General features: G+C 41.8%; 1 pseudogene; it reads right to left on the bottom strand.

Annotated features, from left to right (window-relative positions):
• Positions 1-10,102: 10,102 nt before the first annotated feature.
• LOC114633003 lies at positions 10,103-11,311 on the bottom strand (annotated as a pseudogene).
• Between the last annotated feature and the right edge of the window lie 10,198 nt (positions 11,312-21,509).

Raw genomic sequence — 21,509 nt, 5'->3', positions numbered from 1 at the left:
GTCCAGAAGAACAAATCTAGAAGTAAAACTCTATATTTGTGTGGCTGAACACATGAAAAGAGCCCTCACAGATGTGAATATTGTGGTCCGTGACAGAATTCAAATTCTTAGATTTCACTGGAATAATACACGAAACATGACTTCAGACATTGAAGACTTTTCTTTTTAAAGATTTATTTACTTATTTTATGTATATGAATACACTGTTGCTGTCTTCAGACACACCAGAAGAGTGCACCAGACCCCATTACAGATGGTTGTGAACCACCATGTGGTTGCTGGGAATTGAACTCAGGACCTCTGGAAGAGGTCAGTGCTCTCAACCACTGAGCCATCTTTCCAGCCCCAGCGTTGAATATATATATATTTTCTTTAAGGATTATATTGTGTTAAAATTTTATGTATTTAAATGCTTTTCTTGCATTTAAGTCTGTGCAACACATGCACACAGTGTCCAAAGATGTCAGAAGATACAGAGGAGTCCTTTGGAAACAGGGTTACACATGGTTGTGAGACACCATGTAGTTCTGGGAATAAAACTTGGGTCCTCCACAAGACCAACAAGTGCTCTTAACCACAGAGTCATTTCTGGATCCCTAGAGTCTAGATAGTTTAATTTTTTTTTAATTAGGAGAAAAATATTAGTAAGGAAAACACGAAGGATTCCAAAGGTGTGGACTGGAAGATCGCATGGCAAGAAGGATCTGTGGGCGCTGAGTTTCTGGTAGAAGTGGATGAAAATCTCACTAGGAGACTGAGGGGAGCACCTGAGCCTAGATTGGTTTTGTACTGTGTCTTCATATATGTAGTTTTCCTGTCTCCTTCCCTTCCTCCCTTTTTCCTTCCTTCCTTCCTTCCTTCCTTCCTTCCTTCCTTCCTTCTTTCCCTCCCTCCCTCCCTTCCTCTCTCCCTTTCTCCCTCCCTTCCTCTCTCCTTCTCCCTCTCCCCCTTTCCCTTCCTCCCTCCCTCCCTTCATCCCTCCCTGTCCCGCCCCCCCACGTTTTCCAGACATAGTTTCTCTGTGTAGCCCTGGCTATCCTGGAACTCACTCTGTAGACCAGGTTGGCCTCAAACTCACAGAGACCCACCTGCCGCTGCTTGCTGAGCACTGGGATTAAAGGCGTGCACCACCACCGATGAGTGTACAGAGTTCTAAAAGGAGCCTCAACTTGAGGTTAGGATAGGCAACTTTCCCTGTTTATGTATGGCTTGGAAAAGGGTAGAAAACCCACAGCTATATTTTAGCAGATCATTTCCCAGACTAGAGGAGAATAGCTCAGTACGTTGGTGAAGGAATTGTAGAAGTTTTATGATATAACAACCTGAACTACCAATATGTGGAGATTCCAGTTGTCAGAAGGCTTCTAACTGGCAAAGGCTCCTACTGGGTTCCCATTAAGACCCTTAGGGAAGGCCACTGGGATACAGTATGCTTCTGTAATTAGTATCCATGTCTTCCACAGGGCACAGGGCAGGCATGGAGCACATGGGTGAACCTTTGGGTCAAACTCTCTAATCCCAGTCTGTGGGCGTCCTGTATCTTAGCCTCCAAACAAGCTGTGCACAGTGAGTCCTTATGAAGTAACAGTTCCTTTTGAAGGTGCATTAGATATTTTAAAGCAACATTTCTTGATTTTTCAGGGTCTGCTCTTAGTAGGCAGAGGGAAGGATAATGGTAGAGATTTAGGTCAACTCCAGTGTGGAGAGCATAGGCTGACTCTGGGATGCTGAGGCTATGAGGAAGAATAAATGACCGTACTGATCTTATCTTACTAAATTTCTTTTTTAAAAATCCAAGATTTCTGGATGTGGTGGCACACACCTTTAATCCCAGCACTCAGGAGGCAGAAGCAGTTGGATCTCTGAGTTCGAGGCCAGTCTGGTCTACAAATCGAGTCTAGGACAGCTTGTTACACAGAGAAATATCCTGTCTCAAAAAACAAACAAAACCCACAATAATTAATTAATTAATTAATTAATTAATGTGTGTGTATGTGTATGTGTGTGTGTGTGTGTGTGTGTGTGTGTGTGTGTGTACTACATGTGCATGTGCCACAGTATTTAAGTGGAGGTCAGAAAACAACTTGTAGGGACTTGATTCTCTTCTTTGACCATGTGCACTTTAGGCATTGAACTCTGAGCATCAAGCTTGGTGATTTTTACCTGCTGAACCAAACTCAAAGTTATATAAGGTATGAAAAGAACAACAACCTTTTGGTAAACATGTATTCTGGAAAGATGAAGTTGATGTGTTTTTGGGTCATTTGGATCTTAGTGCCATCTGGACTGTTCCAATGGTGAACTCATGAGTACTCCATTACCTGCCGCTGCCTTCTCTGAGAGATACATGAGGATCAAAACTAGAGGCAGATGAGTTGAGACCATCATTAGAAGTGGGCAGAGAGGTACACTGGCAGTTACGATATCAGATGGACCCAGGGAATCAGTGACACAGGTAGGCACTATAATAGGAAAAAAGTTGGTATTGAATGAGTAAAACTTATTTTTCTACCTCTGATGCCAAAGGGGCTTAGTGGTTGCTTTCATAAAAGTATAAGGATGGCACCAGGTAGGGCCTGAGGGTGTGACACCAGATGGTGCCTGAGGGTAGTCCTAGCAGTTTTGTATGCAAGCATTAGATAGGTGTTGAGATTGGCTTCCACTTAGTCCCTAAAAGGGCTCTCTGTGTGTTGATGGGAAACCTTTGATAGTTTGGCCATTCAGGGCTGTACCAGTGTGAAGAGCTCTTAGTGCTGATTATAGAAATTTGGAAAGGACTTGGAGGAAGTAGGAAAGAGTATTTGCATTTGGGCTAATGCAAGGATCAAGGTAAACACAGCCTTGTTTACACTTTCCTTTTGTCTTGGTAATCCTGATAAACCCTCAGACCCAGTGACTCCAGGAGACTTTATTGCTTTGTTTGATTACTACCTGATAAAGTATTTATTCTTTATTCCAAACAACAATTAATTTGGCCTATTGCATGTGCAAACTTTTCCAGGAAAATTGATAGTCATTATCCGAAAGACAAGTTGTTACAATTTACCTCTATGCATGCTTTTGTATTTCCTATAAATTTATACATGCAGTCCATAGAAAATGTGCTTACTGTATTTACAGATGACTCATCCAATGGGAAAGCAGCATATGTAATTGGATCACATATTTATTCTCTTGAGTTTTCCCTTGCTTCAGCACATATAATTGAGTTATGTGCTATAACTGCTGTTTTTGAAATGTTGAAAAATCAAATTTTTAATTTGTATATTGATAGCCAATATATAGCTCATGGTTTACAATTGCTTGATACCATTCCCTTTTTAGATACTGCTAATTCTCAAATTTTGCAATTATTTATGCAAATACAACTTAATTTTTTCTTTCTTTTCTTTCTTTCTTTTTTTTAATAATTTATTTATTTTTTCAAATTGTAATTTTTTACTTATTCACACAGGTGTTATAAACACAAAAAGGCAGGACATGGGGAAGGGGAGGACACTGGGGCATGAGTGTTCAGGGGGAATACAGATATCTTTCAGAACAGGGTATCGGCTGGGTGAAGGTTCAGGGGACAGATCACTATGACTCTGCCTATGCTTCACTTGTCCTTATCTAAGTTGGTATTATCTGCCAAGGCTACCTATTTACAAGGTCTATGACTACCCAGGCTGGTAAATTTCCACAAAAGCTGTCTGTTTACAATAGCTTATAGCCATCTGTTTCAATGTTTTTCCACAGAGACCCAAGACTTGGTGTTAGTATACATGTATGACAGGCCTATGGCTGATTTTAGGCCTATGGCTGATTTTAGGCCTTCAGTGTGTAAGCAGGGCTGCCCCTGACATCTCCTCACTTCTCTAAGTATAGAAGGGCTGTGGTGATTCTAATCTTGTGAAGGCGGGGATAGAGGCCTGACCTCCAGTAATTGAAGGGGACCTTGTAATGGCTCCAGTCCCCCTGTCGTTGTCCAGTAAGGCATGAGGGCCATACCCATCCCGATGTCTTTTTCCTGGAGAGGGGATACTTTTGACACCAACCCCTATGCAGTCAGGCTAAATACAACTTAATTTAAGAGAACAAACTGTTCCTTACTTTATAGGACATTTAAGAGCTCATACTGGATTGTTCGGACCCCTTAGTGAGGATAGTGCCACAGCAGATTTGCATATCAGGCAGATTATAGGTTTTACACAGGAACTAATCTAAACATTCTCAATCTTTGCATTTTTAAAATAGTAATAGCTTGAGACAACAATTTGGTATTTCTAAAGAATGTGCATATAAAATTGTAACGACTTGCCCTGAATGTCCTCAGTTTCTTCCTGTACCATATAATGGTGTTAATCCTTGAACCTAGTACCTAATCAATTAGGACAAATGGATGTTACTCATACTTCTGATATTGGAAAATTAAAATATGTGCATGTGACTATTGACACCTTCTCAGGTTTTCTTGTTGCAACTGCTTTAACAGGAGAAGCAACTAAAATATGTAATTACTCATAGCCTACATTATTTCTCTATGCTGGGTGTCCCAAATCAGATTAAACCAGATAATGGAACTGGTTATTACAGTCAGATTAAAACAGATAATGGAACTGGTTATTACAGTCAAGCATTTGATACTTTCTGTCGACAATTTAATATTACCCATATTACTGGGATTCCTTATAATCCTCAAGGGCAAGTTATTGTGGAATGGACCCATGGAACTTTAAAACAATATCTTCATAAAATAAAAAAGGGAGAATTAGAATTATATCCCTCTACACTACAAAATTATTTATACCATGCTCTTTTTATTTTAAAATTTTAAAAGTTTGGATGCTCAGCTGCTGGGTGCTTTTGGCATTCTCACACTTCCACTGTGTATACTTCAATGAAATGGAAGGATCCTATGGCAGGGCAATGGCATGGACCCCACCCTGTACTCATATGGGGACGAGGTCACACTTATGTTTTTTTTCCACAGGAAGAAAATGGGGTGCAGTGGCTTCCAGAGAGGCTGGTGTGACAAATGGAACAATCCCATGTTCCTACTGATTCCCTTACTGTTGATGATGATGGCTCCTGCACACAGTGAAGTCCACTGGGTCTATGCTCCTGACACACCACTGATATATCCAGCAATGTGGTCTAGATTGGAGATTCTCATGATCAGTAATAATACTCAACTTCTTGGATCTCCCTGGACAGAGGAATCAACTTATAATAAGACCATGACTTTCAATGCATTTGGTGATGGGATTCCTGTTTGCTTCACTTAGAATAGTACAAATGATGGGTGTATTTCTGTGCTTCCTCAAAATTTGAAGACGAACATTTCACAAACTATAACTCAAAGACTAGAGATAGACATGCCTAAACATTATGAAGGATCTGCCCGTGATCCTCATGGAATATGACCTTGTGAGTCTGAACCCACAGAGAATGTGAAACAGGCATTTAAAAAAATTGTTAAATGGAGAGAATGTTATTATCAATCCCTAATATGGTTGATGTTTCCAATAATATAAGGATTATTGATTGGGCAGGAAATCAATCAAACACTGGGCAAAAGGAGATGTCCATAGGTCTTTGGCATTCAGAAGCAGGCCATTTCCAACAGCATATCTGAAAGTTAGCTGCAGCTCTCTATGAAGTTATATTAACAATAGATAAAATTGGGGCAGGATCTAGATGTTGAACAAATGTTAGCAAGTATGTTAAGGCTTCTAATCTCTTATTAATTAGTCATGTTAAAATTACTTTTGTTTCTTCTATGATATTTAATGTAAGTTGTGTTGATTGTACACTTTCTAATTGTGTTAGTGTATTGAAATCTGGCATGTCTGGTATGGTCGTTTATCAACCAGCTTTTGTTTTATTGCCCCTTAATTTTACAGAACCTTGGTATCCTGAAAAAAACTTGCAAATTCTGGAAGAAGTGAGTCAGGCTTTAAGCAGAAGCAAGAGGGTAGAGGGCTTGATTATTGCTGTTATAACAGCTTTAATTACATTAATATCTAGCACAACTGCTTCTGTAACTGCTTTGTCACAAGAAGTTAAGACAGCTACTTTTGTTACTCATTTAGCAAAAAATGTTACTAATGCTCAGAGTATTCAAGAGGATTTAGATAGGTGTTTGGACAATGGATTGATGCTCTTTATGATACAATTCAAATTATTGGAGAGGAGGTTCAGAGTTTAAGAGTAAGAAGCCATCTCAAGTGTCATACTAAATACCAATGGATTTGTGTTATTTTTAGAATTTACAATGACAGTCACTATAATTGAAAAAAAGTTGAAAGACACTTGCAGGGTATTTGGCATAATTCTAAAAACTCTGGATGTTTTAACTTTGCATACAGAGATTATGAATTTAAAAAATGCTGCTCCACTGAGCTTTGATGCTGCAGATATTGCTGATAAAATTATTCATAGCTTAAGGTCAGTATTTCTATCTTGGTCAAACTTTAAGAATGGCTTATATATCTTAATCATATTAGTCCTTCTTGTCCTGGGAATACTTCTGTCCCTGACCATTGTGATAAAACTTGCTTTTAACAACATCAATATGTTGGCGGACAAAACACATGGCTTGAAACTAAAAATGGATCCCCAAACAGAATTACTAATTTATCAGACTGGCAGTCAATGATGGCTAAGTGTCTGGACAGTGCCTTATCAACCTAAGACAGAATAGCATTGCTTTTGAAAATGCATATTCCAATATGGGTAAGAAAGGCATTTTTGTCAGAACAACCTAAGATAGACACAATCTTGTTTATGAAATAAAAAAGGGGGAGATGTGCAGAGCTCTTCGTGCTGCTTATAGAATTTTGTTAAGTATCTGTCACTGGGCTCAGAGGAGGAAGTAGGATCAGATAAGAGTATTTGCATTTGGGCTAATGGAAAAATCAAGGTAAACACAGCCAGGAATGTGTGACTTTCCTTTTGTCTTGGTAATCCTGATAAGCCCCCAGACCCATTGACTCCAGTGACTTTGTTAATTGCTTTGTTTGATTATTACCTTGTGTGATCTCTTTGTTCATTGCCTTGTTTGATTACGTTGTCTTTGATCTGAGAACTGACCACATCTTTTGGATGTACCTAGATTGATATAAAAGCAGACCGGGAAAAAATAAATGTGCTTCAACCTCAGCACTGGCTGGAGTCATGTTATAGTTTTGTGTAATTGTCTTTTTCTTTTCAGTCCTCACTCCCTCCCTGGGCTTGGTCAAACCAGTCTTACGCCCTCAAGGGCAACATATGGGTGACCAAAGCCCATTTTGTCTAATAAACAGGGAATATACATTCTTTTTGGGAGTTCTTGGAGCCTTTTCCCTAACATTCATGCCTTCTAACCTAAAATTGTCTTAAAAATTTTTAACTTATTTAAAATTTCTATTAAGGTTCAAAAATCATACTTATTCTACTCCCATAGGTCAAATCAACTTGTCTGATAACCATTATTTAGTCCTTAATTAACAGCCAGTTTCCTTTTACAGACAAACTGTTACTGCCTATCCCATACACATAATTAAGATATTTTCTTCCCCAGCCATCCAAAGCAGATAAAGCCTCAACTCTTCCCTCTGCTTTCCTTAATACAAAACAGGTGACTCCTGACTTAAAGGATGCCTTCCAGGACTAAATCAATTTTCTAGGATCATAAAAACAGATCATGATGAGCTCCCAAGCAAACTATTACAGACCTAACACACACCACCCACCCTGGCAAACATCTCCTTGCTGGGGTTCTTCTCCTCTGCTTTGATTATTCTATAAATTTATCTCTACAAAAGAAAAAGCACTGCCTCCACAGACCCAGACAGAGACTGACTCACCATCTCCTTGGGCCTGCCTGGGGCAATGAAGCTGCCTTCATCCAGACACATCATCTGACTGAAGACTCCTGAGACAAACATATGCTGAGACTCACAGAAGACAGACTTGGGACCTTCCAGAGACAGATAAACTCTTTTGCCAAAGCCAAATGGCTACCGAACTTGGGAAATTTACATGATAGTAAGAATAACATGATGTCTATATAGATTAATCAAACATTGTTTAAGACTGATGTTAATACCCTCACAAACTGTGCAATCTACTGAACAATTAATTGATTCAATAATCCCTTGTCTCTCTAGTCCCCACCCTTTGTTACCCCTCTGGCTTATGTTGTGCTACCACTCTGGCCTATGCTGTGTTTTATTTTGATGCTTCCACTCCACCCTAACATTTCACTACAAATAACAATAGACAGTAATTCCATTGACACATCTCCTTAATAAAAAAGAAAAGAAGAAGCTGTGGGACGGTAAACCATGCCAGGAACCTTGGAGGGTAGAGCAGGTTGAGACCCTGGAAACTCACACTTGAGATGATAAGCACCTTCCTGCTCCCTGCCAAATTCCTGGTCTGGATCACATGTCACACTTCCCACATAAGGAAATGTGACCACAGAGTTCTCCATGCTAATGGGGTACCTAGAGGGCCTGAGGGTTTAGCCAATAAGCTTCCTTTCCTAGCATTCCTCCCTGCAAAAGGTACTTAATCTCAGGTCTACCCTGAGAAATTGTTATGGTATGCATCCGTTTCCCACAATAAACAGTCAATAGTTTAGAACCATGGACTGTTTCTTTCATCAAGAATTGCAGTGAGGAATGTGGAAGGGGTCTTCGACTACCAAGTCAAGCTGCAGCCTAAGCCTCCTGCTTCCGGGTCCAGAAACCAATATTCAGGTGAGAGAGCATCTGTAGATATATCCGTGTGTCCGACATCTTACAGCTCAGTTGTAGTTGTTCAGTTTTTAAGATTGTGCTCTGGTTCATAGGGGATGCTATCTGTTGATGTGAGCTCAGGAGTGGGGAAAGATCTGAGAGAGTCTGGGACAGGCCACAGACCATCTTTGAGGGGACTCAGAGGGGGGTCATGTTTTGTATCAAGAAAGAAGGCATGAGAGAAAAATGAATGCTGGATAGACCCAGAGAGGGTTAGACATAACAAAGTCTGAGTCACTTGTAGATATCTTTAGAAAAAGAGAGACAGCCAGTCAGTATAAGACAATGTATCAACTTGGGACAGTCAGTCAATATAAGACAATGTATCAACTTGGTTCAGCAGAGCCATGGGAATGTGATGGTAGAGCCCATGAAAGGATTCTGAGAAGCAACAGTGTATCTGTAGGCACTTAGTTAAGTATAGCAACTCAGACAGAACTGCATTCATCCAAGACCAAGTTCCTCCTTCCACCTTGTTTTTACTTGAAATTTGCTGAGCAGGCATCTGTTTTATGCACTAGTTAATGCTACTGGATCAGCAAATACAAGTTAGCTTGCTTTAGGCAGGAGACCATTCTGTGACGGAAGTGCGCTATGAAATGAGATCGAGTCCTGCTTAGGGCAGGAGGCCCTTTGTTATTGCTGCAGAAGACAGAAGCCTGGCTGAGTCACTCTCCGCGTCTATACTGAAATCCTCAGTGCTTCTGCCAGGATTTTGTTCATGTAAACACTGTCAAGCTGTGAAAGAAAGTGGCTGGAGGGGTGTTTGTGTGAGAGGTGAGCAATAAAGTACCTGTACATTCTCAAAAAAAAAAAATAGAGTTCCACTGCTTCCCGATTCCCTAGCTTAGGTATTTTTGTCTTTCTCTCAATCCTCTGATTCTTCCCCCTGATTTTTCTTTCTGCTTCCCTCTCCTTTGGTTCCGTGCTGTTTTGTTTATTTTCTTTTGGTTTTGTTCCTGTTTTTTCCCCCGATTTGACACAAGCTACAGTCATCTGGGAAGAAGTAGATCACAATGGAGGCATTTCCTCCGTCAGACTGAACTGTAGGCAGATTGTGGGGCATTTTCTTGATTGAGGATTGATACGGGAGGGCCTAGTTCATATGGGCAGTGCTACCTTAGGGCAGGTGGCTCTGAGTTATATTCAAAACCAAGCTGAGTAAGCCATGAGACGCAAGCCAGTAAGCAGGCATTCTTTGTGGTCTCTGCTTAAATGCCTACCTCCAGGTTCCTGCCTAGACTTCTCTTCATAATGAATTGGGGAAGGGGAGGACATATAAGCCAAATTAACCCATTCCTCCTCAAGTTGCTTTTATTATAGCAATAGGAACCCAACTAAGACATTCGATAACCACCATCCTGGCAGCCACCTCCACTTCCTCTCCCTCCACCTGTCCAGCCTCTTTGATGATTATTCCCTCTTTCTTCCCTTCAGCCACCATGGTCATAGCCACCACATCCACCTCTCCCTCCTCGTTCATGACTTCATTGTCCTCCGTATGAAGAATATTCATAACCACCTCTCTCTCTGCCTTGGCCTCCTGCTTGCTGCTTGGGGCCATCTTGTCTTTTCTGCCATGGTGGCATCTCTGGGGGTCAAAGGTTCAATTTCATTAGGTCTGCCAATCTGTCAGGCACCCTGCCCATCACCATCTTATTAATGGCACAGGCAATCTTTTCTCTTATAGACCCACTGCTTGTCCTTAAAATCTTTGACAAGTCTCGTCTGGCAGCCCAAAGATGAACAACGGAAATATTACCTTTAGGAGACAAGACTGAACACGTTGGCTGGTAAACCTGAGCTAATTTTTCTGTCTGACTCTTAGCTCTGTCAGATCAGCCAAAGGACTGGATGGTGACATCCAAACGTTTGATTAGCAGCTTCCTCCAGACTTCATATTCATTGGCTGTGGCTCGGTTAATGGCTTCTGTCTTTTCCCAGTGGGCTGGCCCCATTGGCTTCTTCAGTAACGACTTTCCCACATGACTAGGTGGAACTTTTGCTAATCTTTCCTTTAGTTTCTTTCTCAATCCTGCTGAAGAATTGGAACATAGTTATTATACTGGCTGTAGGTTTAGACATTCCTAGAGTAATATATATGCCTTTCAACTCTCGAAAGACCTCTCAGCTGCCTCCTTCTTGAGTATTTTTGGAGGAGCATTTATACAGAGCATTCTGGCAGCTTCTAGTTCTGAGATGAGGTATGTGAGCAAAAGGAGGCAGATCTTCTGAACAAGAAGGCGCTTGGTTACATCCCCAGATGTCAGAGAAGGATATGGGCAGTACATATCTCCTAGTAGCCCACTCCCCTCCAGCTGGAATTCTTCAGCTTCACTTGGACTGTTAGTTACCTGTACATTTTCTTCTAGTTTACAGAGGACTCTTAATTCAGACACTAGCCAAGCACAGAGTCTGGTAAACTCAGGGGAAGCGGCTCCAGCAGAGACTGCCTGCAACAGTGCACCATCGTCCAACAATGGGCCCTTGTAACCTAGATCTTCCAATGACTCCCAGATGTCAGTCTCCATGAGGTCACACTCCATGCTACTGTGGTATTCAATTTTCGGAGTCGTCAGGCTGCCCTTTCACCAGTAACACATACACTCGCGCATGTACTCACAGTGGAACTCTTAAGAGTTGCTGAGAGATGGCAAGGAACCAGAAAGAAGAGACACCCAGTGGGATATGATGCTGGGGTCCAACAGTCCTCACAATCCACACAAACACCAATCTCAGTCAGAGTGGGATAGTCTATTGAGCATTTGTCCCAGGACTGGGAGATCGGTGCCGCAAACCAGACTCAGAAGCTGATTGTAACCCGAGCCAGGATCCTACAGAGCTTTTAAACCTGAAATTCACAAACATCTGTGCCAAGTTATTCCCCCAATCAAGATTTAGGGATAGAAGACTTCCTTAGGAACATGTCTTTGTTGTATACTTATGTTGCTCCTATTGGTTGGGGTATTCAAAAGTGGTGGGAGACTTGCCTTGCCTAACATTCATGTCTTAACTTGCCAACCAGGATATCAGTTACCCACCTGCATATCTCTTGCTGTCAAGTAGGATATCAATTCCCAGGGAGGTCTTGGAAATTTAAACTTTATTTAACCTCTACTCAAAACGGAAGTCTTACCCCAAATAGCTTCTTATATTCGTTCAGGAATGATCAGAGAGAAAGCAGGCATACAAAAATCCTAAAGTAGGCAAGAGACAGAAGGGAGGCTGGAAAGCAATCAACTGGTATGTGATAATTAGAGGACAACCAGACAATTAGAGGTCAGCCAAGAGTCAATCAGGGCTCTGGAATCCAAGGTCATCATGTACCTGCCACGTGCCTTCACATACTGTTTCCCAATTGTAGCCTTTATAGGTCCATGTCAATCAATTCTTACTAGTTATCAATGTCTGTATTAATGACAACTCACAACACAAAGGAAAGCTGTCTGATCAAGATTCAGAGCAGCTCAAATCCATGAGTGTAAATATACTTGTTTAGAAGGCAGTAGAGCAACATGAACATTTAGGAAAACAACAGTGGTTTCCCACTGCCAGCCTATGAGATCCTCAGACTTAGTCTTTTGACCAGGTTTATAGTACTAGACATAGAATCTGTCTTAACGAGCAAGCCTCAAAGATGAGTGGAAAGCGATTGGTAACCCCCATAACTACCATGCCACTATTACGCCAGTGGGCACATTTTTTTTTTTTCCTGGCAGGCTGGAGTTGTAGCACACAGGGTTCAGCACTGGGCAAGATGATCGATGCCATCTCTCCCTGCATAGAACCTTCTGGCACGGTGAAGGCTAGACATAAAGTAGAGAGTTTCCTGGGCAGCTTGAGGTTGATTTCTCTAAGTCTTGTCACCAGTGTGCATTGTCCCCAGCAATAGAGTATTAGTGTCTAGCTCTAGTGGGCAGCCAAGAACAATAGGCTGCACTGTTTTGGAAACCACTGGGAACTTCTTAGCCAACAACTCACGGGTACTAAATTTTGGTTAAAAAAAAATTAAAACTAAACCTAGGAGTTGTGTTGCTCATGTATGAAAAGTAGCTTCATTTAACTTCCTTTTAAAAAAATATGTTTTTGGCTAGTAGGTTTCTATCACACACTGATAGCTTTGGACGTTCCTTCTTCAGTCTTTCTCCCATTTACTCACTCCTTCCACCCCTGGTATTTTCACAGTCTATTCCCATATGCCATCCATTTCTGTCTGTATACTATTCCCCATTGAGACTTCAACTCCCTTGGTGATTCCTTTCTTGCTTCCTAGACTTAACAGATACACATGCCAATTTAAACACAGAAATTCAAAACTTCAAATCTGTGATCCATGTATAGCATTTGTCATTCTGATTCTGTGCTACCTCACTCAGTCTGTTTTCCAGTTCCATTTATTTTCTTGATGATCCCACAGTTTTACTTTTTAGTGTTAATAGAATCCCATTGTGGGACCTTTTTCCCCACAATCTCCTGCACCCATCCTTTCCAATCTGGGCTGGGCAGAAAGGCTCCTGCAAAGGGTGATGGAAAGGGGAAGGGCCTTTCTTCCATCAATGAGGTTGTGTCCTGAGACTATCAACACTCACAAGCATACCCATTGAGTGGGCTTCAAGAAGCATGTCCCTTGGATATTCAAAGAAATCCAGAAATTTGCCATGGAGATGGGGGCTCCAGATGTGTGCAATGATATCAGGCTCAATAAAGCCATCTGGGCCAAAGGAATAAAAAATGGTCCATATTGCATGTGAGTAGCTTTGTCCCAGAAAACATAATGAGGATGAGAATTCACCAAACAAACCCTACACATTGGTAACTGACATGCCTGCTACAACATTGAAAAATCTACAGACCATCAATATAGATGAGAACTAACCTGCTGAATGTCAAATAAAGTCACAGAAATGCAAAAAAAAAAATCCGTTGTGTAAAGGAACCAGTTTTCACTGTCCAGTTTTTATTTGTTGGTCATGGGTGTTGATTCCATCTCCTAGCTGTCCAGGGAAGCCTCAGGAGTGACCAGGCTCAGTGCAGATCCTCAGAAAGAGAGGGAAGATGGTAGCTACAGGTGGAGGGAAATTCTCATGTTGCATGATATTTTAAAAAAGACTTGGCTCTTCTTTGTCTGCTTGCCTTGTGGGACTGAGCAACTCTGAATTCTTGGACTTGCATTCACAGCTGATCATTGTTGAGGAGTTGGACTACAGACTGACTCATTCTTGGAGAATGGTGAAGCTTAGATGGGCGCTGGGTTTTCCTACTCAATAAATCTGATCAAGGAAATCTATCAGCAATGCCAAGTCTCTTCCCCAAGATGATTTAAGGCCTTCTCAATGTTGAAACTTGAGATTAGTCATTAAAAATACAATGTCCTGGCCCAGGAACTGACCATGTGCCACAGCTCTCCATACCCGAATCCCACCAGGAGAGAGCTGGTCTCCCAGGAGTGCTGACACACCTGAGAGCACAGATAAGATCGCCACTTCTGCTCAAATACCTGGCCCAAGAGGGACCCGCCCACAATCATCGGGACACAGGAACCAAGGAACAGCTGGAGACAGGATACTTCCAGGTACACAGCTCTCCAGACCCAAATTCTTTCCAGAGAGAACTGATCTCCCAGGAATACCGACACACAGGCTTACAGGAGGAACAAGCCACAGTCAGAGACAGCAAGACCAGCTAATACCAGAGATAACCAGATTATCTAGAGGCAAAGGCAAGAACATAAGCAACAGAAACTATGGCTCCTTGGCATCATCAGAACCCAGTTTTTACACCTCAGCAAGCCCAAGATACCACAACACACTGGAAAAGCAAGACTCTGATTTAAAATCACATCTCATGATGATGATAGAGAACTTTAAGAAGGATATAAATAACTCCCTTAAAAAATACAGGAGAACACAAATAAACAAGTAGAAGCCCTTAAAGAGGAAACACAAAAATCCCTTAAAGAATTACAGGAAAACACAACCAAACAGGTGAAGGAATTGAACAAAACCATCCAGGAACAAAAATGAAAAGAGAAACAATAAAGAAATCACAAAGGGAGACAACCCTGGAGATAGAAAACAGGAAAGAGATCAGGAGTCATGGATGCAAGTATCACCAACAGAATACAAGAGATAGAAGAGAGAATATCAGGTGCAGAAGATACCATAGAAAACATTGACACAACAGTCAAAGAAAATTCAAAATGCAAAAAGCCCCTAGCCCAAAACATCCAGGAAATCCAGGACACAATGAGAAGACCAAACCTAAGGATAGTAGGTATAGAAGAGAGTGAAGATTCCCAACTTAAAGTGCCAGTAAATATCTTCAACAAAATTATAGAAGAAAACTTTCCTAACATTAAGAAGTCGATAAACACAAGAAGCCTACAGAATTCCAAATAGATTGGACCAGAAAAGAAATTTCTCCTGTCACATAATAGTCAAAACACCAAATGCACAAAACAAAGAAAGAATATTAAAAGCAGTAAGGGAAAAAGGTCAAGTAACATATAAAGGCAGACCTATAAGAATTACACCAGACTTCTCACCAGAGACTAGGAAAGCTAGAAGATCCTGGGAAGAAGTCATGCAGACCCTAAGAGAACACAAATGCCAGCCCAGACTACTATACTTATCAAAACTCTCAATCACTATAGATGGAGAAACCAAGATATTCCATGACAAAACTAAGTTTACACAATAGTTTTCCAGAAATACAGCCATACAAAGAATAATAGATGGAAAACTCCAACACAAGGAGGGAAACTAGACCCTAAAAAAGCAAGAAAGTCAACTTCTTTCAATAAACTCAAAAGAAGATAGCCACAAAGAACATAAGTCCACGTCTAACAACACAAAAAACAGGAAGCAACAATCACCATTCCTTAGTATCTAACACCAATGGACTCTATTCCCCAATAAAAAGACATAGACTAACAGATTGGATATGTAAATAGGACCCAGCATTTGGCTGCATACAGGCAGAATGGCTGTACATGTGTGTACATGTGTGTACATGTATCTTTGTATTCGCAATGTGTGTGCAGGTGCCAATGAACACCAGAAGAGGATTTTGGATCTCAAAAAGTTGGAGTTTTGAGCCCCACCAACATCTGTCTTCTAGAAGAGCAGTAAGTGCACTAACTGAGCCATCTGTCTAGCCCAAGATTCTCCGTGTTTAATGCAGTCATTCAGAGCTGTTTTTGTCTCTCTTGGTTTTCCCCTTGTGGTACATAACTCACAGGTTTTTGATGTGTTCTTTTTCATTTCATTTAACTACGGGAGTCTTAAAATTTTCCTTTTTGATTTCTTTAATGGACTCCAATGTGTGCTCTACTGCGTTATTCACTGCTGTGCTGTAAATTTCTGTGAGTCTTTGCATCTTCTGAAGTTCTTTTTTTTCCTGTCTTTATTTTTTTTTGTGGTCAGATAGTTATATTATCCTCACTTTCCTATGTTTCTTGAGACTTGCTTTCTGCCCTAAATGTGGTCTAGCAGTTCTATGAGCTGCTAAGAGGAATATGCAATCTGTAGTGTCTGAGTGGGTGTTCTGTGATGCCTGGTCTATGATTCTGCTTAACTCTCATATGTCTATTTAACTGTTTTCTGGCTGTTCTGTTCATTAGTGAGAGTGGGACATGGAAGTCACCTGCCATTACTATGTTGATGTTCATATCTGTGGCTATGCTCATATATATATGCTATCTGAAGTTGGAACTACCAGACTCTCACTTACATGCTTAGAATTTCAATGTCTTTTTGTTTTCTTGGTTGGTACCAAGCAGTTCTGATCAGCTTTGGTTTGAAGTCTTTTTTGACTATGAAGTCTATTAACCATGCCTGCCTATTTTCCAGTTCCATTTGCTTGGAGTACCTTTCCCAACCTTTCAATCTAAGGTACCTCCTGTCTTTGACAGTGATGTGTTTCTTATGGAGAGCAAAATTACAAGTCCTTTTGCATATTGTGATCTTCTTTGTTACTTTGGATTGGAGGGATTGAGACCATGACATTGAGAGTTATTATTGAAAGATGTGTACTGAAATTGAAAGATTGTTGCTTTTGTCTTCCTTTCTGTGGAGGGCTAGGACCACAGGAGACATGATGTATGGAGAAGAAACACAGTTCCTTCTCTAAACAAGGAACGTGCTTGGCAGAGCCAATGATGGCCTGCGGGCCAGGTCCGTGAGGGGAGCTGAGGCCTTGAATCTTGACAACTCAATTCTTTCTGCCCTAAGGGGTTGTATTTGTCAGTCCCAGGGCCGCTGTGTGCTCAGTCTTCGATGTCCTTGAGATAATCCGTTCTCCTCTTGTGCAACAGTGCCTGATTATTTTCCAATGACTCTATCTCATTTTGTGATAGCTTTTGTTGACCCTGGCCCATTTTTCCTTCAGGAAAGACTACATATAAGATGCTGTCTTCTTTTTTTTTTTTTTGGTTTTTCGAGACAGGGTTTCTCTGTATAGCCCTGGCTGTCCTGGAACTCACTCTGTAGACCAGGCTGGCCTCGAACTCAGAAATCCGCCTGCCTCTGCCTCCCAAGTGCTGGGATTAAAGGCGTGCGCCACCACCGCCCGGCTAAGATGCTGTCTTCTTAATAAGCTTCTTTGTCATAAGACATAGCTTGTGCAAGATCTCCTGACTCCAGTTTTTTGTTTTTGTTTTTTTGCTTTTTTTTTTTTAAAAACATTCTTTACTTTCTCACCTCCCTGTTCCTCCCTCTTAGGACCCTGTCATTGAAAAATGAATGACCCGCTGGTTCAGGTTATTTTCTCAAAACCTTTTTATTAACCATCTTGATTTTGATCCCCGCTGTGGTCTCTTGAGTGTGTTTAATCTTCTCTTCAGTCCAAAGTATTCCCTCTATTAACCTCTGTAGAGTTGGCTTAGTGGTCATAAATCCCTTTAGTCTGTTTTGATTGTGGAAAATTTTTTATTTGTCCTTCAATTATGATAGAGGGCTTATCGAACGTGAAAAGTCGGGTGGCAGCTGTGACCTTTCAGAACTTGGAATCTATCTTGCCCAACCCTTCTGGCCTTAAAAGTTTCTATTGAATAATCTACTATCCTGATCGGCCTGCTTCCATGTGAAACTTGGCCCTTCTCTCCTGCATCTTTCAATGCACCCTCTTCTAGGGTTTTGTGTTTGGAGTATATGGTTAGGAAGGCCCTATCTATTTGGTGTTCTGTCTGCTTCTTGTGGCTTGGTGAGCATGTCCTTCTCCGAGTATGGAGACTTTTCTTCTGTGACTTTATTGAACACACCTTCTATGGCTTTGGCACGAAATACTTCTCTCATGACAATTTGTAGACTTTTTTTCTTTCGTTTAGTTCCAAAGCTCTCCCAGGTTCCATTTACATTTTTCTCTTAACATTTCCACTGACCTCAATAGCATGGTCCTCCACATCTTTTCTGAGCCTTGACTTCCAGCCCTCCACATAGTTTGTTCCATTGGTAGGACTACCACGGAGCCAACTGATGCTGGAGTTTTCTTCTCCAGTATCGGTTCAGTTTCTTTAGCAATTCTGAACGACTCCTGTTTTCCTGACGTACACTGGCTTTTCCTGTAGTTTCCTGCTTTTCTCTTGGACCACGTTCACATCTTCTCTCAGCCGTTTGAGCACATTTATAATTGTTCTCTTGAATTTCCTGGAAATTCTTCTAAGTCACCCTCATTGGAAGTCATTCTGATGGGATTGGTAAGTTCTGGAAGAAACAAAATGTTTTGAGGTCATAAAATTTCATGCTGTTTTTGTTTCTCTATCAGGAATAAGCTTGTTGCTTGGGTGTTTTTCTGTCTCTTTTTTCTCCCTCTGTCCATCCCTCCCTCCCCCCCCAAAATCCCTCCCTCCCCTTTTCCACTCTCTCTCTCTCTCTCTCTCTCTCTCTCTCTCTCACACACACACACACACACACACACACACACACACACACACACACACCACACCCCACTAACCTACCCTGGGGACTTGAAACTAAGAAGTAGCTGCTAGTCATGGAGCCTCAGTTGGCCTGCTATAGACTCTGGTGAAAGGACACGGAGGAAGGCAATTGTAGAGATCAATAGGTCCAGAGACCAGCAAGTTGAAGAGCACAGGTAACTGGAGGCTTGGCTTGGGCAGGGAGGTACACAGGGAATGGTTGTTACACTCTCCACAGCTAGGAACACATTTCATCAACTGAGAGCGCTTTTCATCAACTTGAGTTTGAAAGCTCCAAGCCTGAGGTCACCGTGTTGGGTTGACCTCTGGAGCTATGGATATGTCATTTGAGAATGGTGTAGAACCTGACAACTCTGAAGATCCCGGGTCTGCTTTATACCCATGGAGGTATTCCTCCAGAAGGGTGGCTAACACTTAGGAGGTCTTGAAATCTCTCTTCCAGAACTATTATCAGTGCTGGGATTGCTCCCCACGCTCCCACATACTATGTCCACTCGGACATACTTCTTACCTAGTCACAAGTTAACTGGTCTCAGGAGGAGGGAAGAAAGCGTGCTGTACTCACAGACTGTAAAGCTAAATATGGCCAGTAGAGGCCGCTGTTATTCAAGAAGGCAAGCTACCAACGTGAGGTCTTTGCAGGCAAGGAGAGGGGATGAGATGGAGGATGAGGTTGGGGATATGGGGGGGGGGGGGGGGGGGGGGGAACAACAGGAATGAATCTACAAGTTCGATTTTCTCCTCCACCCCATACATAACTGGTTGTATTAAGCTTTCAAGGGCCCAGAATGGAGGGCTCACCAACCCGGTTTTTTCTTTTGACTCTTGAGATTATTGGTTTTTTGAATTATAATTTTAGAAAGATGTTTATTACTGATTAGTAGCTTGACTTTATCTTGTTTTGAAAAAATCTTTTAAGAATATTTTAGTTTTTATGTGTATAGGTGGTTTGCCTGCATGTGTGTCTGACCATCACATATATGTCTGGTGTCCACAGAGGTTAGAAGAGGGTATTGAATCCCTGGCACTGGATTTACAGATGGTTATGAGCCATGATTGTGGGTGCTGGGAACTGAAATCAGTTCCTCTACAAGAGCAGCAAGTACTCTTAACTACTGAGCTGCCTCTCCAGACCAAAGAAAACTCGTATGTTATTTTTATTCTTTTTAAAAAAATGTATCTAATTTTATTTATTTTTATTATTGGGAAATTTATTGTTTTTCTCTTTTTTTCCTTTTTTACTGATTTCTAAGTTTTCAATCTATTGTCTTCCTCTCCATAACATGCTTCCCCACTCCTTTTGCTTGTATTTATTTAACATTGCTTTCCATGTCTCTATAGCAGGTTTGCCACGTTTAGGTTTGTGCTTGCTGGTGATGTGTTAGTGGCTGCAACGGACCTTGCATGGCTGTTATGACTGTACTGAGAACTGGGTCTTTAGAATGGTTGTTCAATAAGAATATCCCCAAATGGAACAGATCTAAACCAACAAATGTGCAGATTGCAATGCAGAAATAGAAAAAAAGCAAGGCAGCAGGGCTCCTCCATAGAGACACTGAGTCCTCAGCTTCTAAGTTCTAAGGCTCTGAAATGGACCCCTGGGTGACTATGGGGTCTAGAGCTTGTGACCTGCTTGGTTTTTGGTCACGATGTCTTTTTCCCTCATAAGAGCCAGAAGTGAGTCCAGGATGGGTGCTATGGAGTAGAGAACCTCCCTGGCTCTTGTGAAGCCCCGGGAGGGTAGAAGACTAGAATGAAGTTTCAGTAGGACTTTTGGCTGAACTGAACAATGTAACTCAGGATCACAGCTGTCAGAAAGATGGGACTGGCCTTCAAAAAATAGCAATGGCAGGATGCAAAGAGCCCTGTTATCCAAGATTTCTAACTTGAAGATTTTCTGTGTTACTGCCCAGACCCTTAGGGAAGCTTGCAAGGTTGGTAGGATCTACCAAGGTTATATCCCTACTTCTTATTCCTGTTCTTGATGGATGCTTTTCACTTGGTAAGTGTGTGTGTGTGTGTGTGTGTGTGTGTGTGTGTGTGTGGAGAGAGAGAGAGAGAGAGAGAGAGAGAGAGAGAGAGAGAGAGAGAGAGAGAGAGAGAGAGAGAGAGAGAAGGAAAAGGATGATTTTTTTCATTAATTTATTTATTCATTTTACATTCAGGTCACAGCCCCCTTCCTCCTCTCCTCCAGTCCCACTGTTACAAATCCCTCCCCCTACTATCCCCTCCCAACCCCATTCTGAGACAGAGGGAGACCCCCTTGGGTACCACTTTGCCCTAGGACATCAAGTCACAGCTGAACTAAGTGCATCCTCTCCCATTGAGGCCCTACCAGGCAGTCCAACTAGGGAAAGGGATCCAATGGTAGGCAACAGAGTCAGAGACAGCACCCCCCCCCCCCCCCGCTCCAATGGTTAGGGAATCCACATAAAGACCAAACTGGACATCTACTACAAATGTGTGGAGGTGTAGGTCCAGCCTCTGCATGCTCTTTGGTTGATGGTTAAATCTCAGAGAGCCCCTATGGGTCCAGGTTAGTTTGCTCTGCGGGTCTTCTTGACCCCACTGGCTTGTTCAGCTCTATCTCCCACTTTTCCACAAGACTTCTGAGCTCTCCTGGTGTTTGGCTGTGGGTCTCTGTACCTGTTTCTATCAGCTGCTGGATGAAACCATTCAGGAAAAGATTATTCTAGGTTCCTGTCTGCAAGCATAGGAAAGTATCATTAATAGTGTCAGAGGTTGGCTGTCTCCAATGGGGTGGATCTCAAGTTAGGCCAGTCATTGGTTGGCCATTAAAGAGGGAT

This window comes from Grammomys surdaster, unplaced genomic scaffold (genome assembly GCF_004785775.1).
Source record: "Grammomys surdaster isolate TR1022 unplaced genomic scaffold, NIH_TR_1.0 485, whole genome shotgun sequence".
Taxonomy (NCBI): Eukaryota; Metazoa; Chordata; class Mammalia; order Rodentia; family Muridae; genus Grammomys; species Grammomys surdaster.
The sequence above is the reverse complement of the archived record's forward strand: the minus strand, read 5'-3'. Positions and strand labels throughout refer to the sequence as shown.